Raw genomic sequence first — 3573 nt, 5'->3', positions numbered from 1 at the left:
TATTGGCAACATCCTTTGACATCTCAGAACTAGGAATATGCACATCATCAGTCCTCTTCAGTAGGTTTTCAGTGAAGCAACTAGCATCAAATCCTAGTGTTATAAGAGTCCTGATCCTTCCAGTGGTACCACCACTGAACACGAGTCAGGCATCATGTGAAGATATGTTAACAACAATACATGAGCAAAGTATTGTCTTCGGACGTCTCTTCTAAATGACTATATTAAAGCTTTCGTTCGGGTTTCGCGTTCCACCACTGGGCATTTCTTCAATAAATCGTAATTAATCGCATCGTAAATGGGCTCTCAGAGTTGTATAGTCAACATGTGTCTTCTGTGATGGTAGGAAATAATAAAATAACGCAAACAATAGCAGACACGTGAAGAAAAGCAGCGTAACACTGCTCACTGGCTTTTACATCATTCGTTGCACGAATTCAACTCTGGAAACTAAAGACAAAATGTTTGACATGCTACACTACTATCTACTATTTGGGCGCAAAAGATTTAAACATTTTTGACCAATTTTACTAATTATGGTATTTACATCGAACTCATGTCTCTTTTGCTTGACGAGGACGCCGAACGAAAATTTGAACCTTTAACTTGCTGCCACCAGGGCAATGAATACTTAAAGATGTTTTCATTGATGTCCGATACTGGTAGTAAAGAAATATAATACGTGACCGGTGGCAGTTTATCTGTGCATTAATTCTTAACGGCGACTGTATCCCCTGCAACCGACGCCCGGGAGTGCTAAGAGATAGGAGTTTTGCGAAAACTATCAAATAAACACCAATACAATGGAGTCTCTTGTTTACAAGTAATTGTGCTCCGACATCGGTCATAGTCAAACACAGCGAATTAACTAGGCGTAATAATTTGAGTGTCACGCCAATTTTTGCTGAGTATGCACTGAAAAACAGACGCAGCCGTCTGATTAAGGGCCGAATACGCTTTTGCTGTAAAATAAACGTTTTTAAATAAATTAGTCAACGTCATTTCATTTTGGTACGAAGGGATTTGAAAAAGTAAGTTATACATGTCGCCCCCCACGCTAAGACCGTTGTGTAAAAGGACTGCGTATTGTAAGAAACGAGAAAAACGTTCAAAGTTTCCCGCAGACGCAATTCTGCTGCGACACGGATAACTGGTGCGTCGCAGTGGGCCAATGTGCGTGTGATATTGCGTGTGATAACTACCCGTCAGAACTATACTTGTGAATATATTACCCAACCTGCTCACAGATTCAAATGGTTCAAATGGCTCTGAGCACTATGGGACTCAACATCTTAGGTCATAAGTCCCCTAGAACTTAGAACTACTTAAACCTAACTAACTTAAGGACATAACTCACACCCATGCCCGAGGCAGGATTCGAACCTGCGACCGTAGCAGCCCCGCGGTTCCGGACTGCAACGCCAGAACCGCACGGCCACCGCGGCCGGCCTGCTCACAGAATCATCCTTGAATTCCTGTCGGTATATGGACTACACGATCTGTCACATACAGCCTTAGTGAATTGGTGCCGACAATCTCACTAATGTCGCACAGACGTGGGTGTTAATCGGGAAGGAAGGCCATCTATATCGGCTAGATATGACGATCTCCAGATAGTAGAGGAAATGATTCACAGTAATCGCTGATTTTCTGATGATGACGCAGTGGATGCAGCGGTTCTCGTTGGTTCCGTGAGCAAGGAGCGGATTTCCATTATCTAGGAACTGAACGACTGGTAGAAATTTTGTGACTGTTGTTGTCAGAGATGGATGGCTATATTGAAAAACAGTGTTATCCATCTGAGTCATTTTGGAGTGTAGTGTAGCATTCAAAAAACGTTACTTGTCCGGCCATAATAATGTGTAACTTACTTCTTGAAGTGCCCTCGTGCATATTCCGTTTACCTATAAGAAGTGTGATCCTAATGAAGCATTTGCAATTATATTTTCACTACTTCACCGAAAGAAAAACTGTTCATAGGGCTACATAGTTCCAGTTTTGATGTACATAGAAAATCCAAATAAAACATCTTTAAAAGGGAAATTAGTGATTTATTCTTTGGAGGAAATAATCTTTTACTTTGTGAAGTTAAGACGTTCGTTATCATCGGTTAGGAAAAAGCTCAAAAACGGATTTTTGTAGAACTGGAAAGAATATGATGGATTATGTTAACAGTTCTGAGGCAGCCGTATTCAATTTATCTCGTACGGCAGTACAATTTAATACAGCGATGTAGCCAGTTTTATAACTACATACAAAATTTTCAATTCAGAAGAATCTCAGAAAGTGTACCAAATATTTTGGAAAACTGAGGTTCACGAAAATTTCTTCCAATTCTGTCAAATTAATAAAATATTCTAAATAACCTGAGGGAGCAGTAATGACTTTTAGTTGAGTCAAATGGGAGCCAAGTCCATAAAAAATGTTCAAATGTGTGTGAAATCTAATGGGACTTAACTGCTGAGGTCATCAGTCCCTAAGCTTACACAATACTTAACCTAAATTATCCTAAGGACAAACACACACGCACACCCATGTCCGAGGGAGGACTCGAACCTCCGCCGGGACCAGCCGCACAGTCCATGACTGCAACGCCTTATCTTACGTTATCATTTGAAAGATGCACACCATATTGACTTTAGTATCAACCAGAAAGAGTTAAAATTCGATGTTTACGTTCCCATGAAAAGTCAATGTTGAAGGTATTGTTCGAGCTTCCTCAAAGAATATTTGGGCTTAAATGCGAATTATAAAGATTTTCCACATGTTGTCCATTATCAATTACGTGACTACATTCATTCCCAAAGTTAAATCGCTGACTAAAACGAGGAGATATTAAGGTGTATTGTGTATTAAACCGGGGACCTAGAAACGACGGAGAGGCTTCGTCTCGCCGTGGCCCTCAGTGGTTCACGACCCCATGACAGGCCACAGCAGTCCACCCACCCCACCGCCACCCCACACCGCACTAGCACTCCGTCTTCAGGCCACAGGTGACCCATCGGGACCATCCGACCGCCGTGTCATCCTCAGATGAGGATGCGGATAGGAGGGGCGTGTGGTCAGCACACCGCATTCCCGGTCGTTACGATGATTTTCTTTGACCGGAGCCGCTACTATTCGGTCGAGTAGCTCCTCAGTTGGCATCACGAGGCTGAGTGCACCCCGAAAAATGGCAACAGCGCATGGCGGCCCGGACGGTCACCCATCCAAGTGCCGGCCACGCCCGACAGCGCTTAACTTCGGTGATCTGACGGGAACCGGTGTATCCACTGCGGCAAGGCCGTTGCCCCCACCCCACACCGAACCCATAGTTATTGCGCGGTTCGGCCCCCCAGTGCCCCCCCCCCCCCCACCTCCAGGGAACGTCTCATGCCATACGAGCGTAACCCCAAATGTTTGCATGGTAGACTAATTATGGTGTACGCGTACGTGGAGACAGTGGTTGCGCAGCAATCGCCGACATAGTGTAACTGAGGCGGAATAAGGGGAACCAGCCTGCATTCGCCGAGGTAGATGGAAAACCGCCTTAAAAACCATCCACAAGCTGGCCAGCACACCGGACCTCGATAC

At 44.2% G+C, this 3573-nt stretch overlaps 1 pseudogene; it reads right to left on the bottom strand.

Annotated features, from left to right (window-relative positions):
* Window positions 1-3173: 3173 nt before the first annotated feature.
* LOC124607813 lies at window positions 3174-3291 on the bottom strand (annotated as a pseudogene).
* Between the last annotated feature and the right edge of the window lie 282 nt (window positions 3292-3573).

Source organism: Schistocerca americana, chromosome 3 (genome assembly GCF_021461395.2).
Source record: "Schistocerca americana isolate TAMUIC-IGC-003095 chromosome 3, iqSchAmer2.1, whole genome shotgun sequence".
NCBI lineage: Eukaryota > Metazoa > Arthropoda > Insecta > Orthoptera > Acrididae > Schistocerca > Schistocerca americana.
Note: the sequence above shows the minus strand (reverse complement) of the source record. Positions and strands in the feature narration are given on the sequence as shown.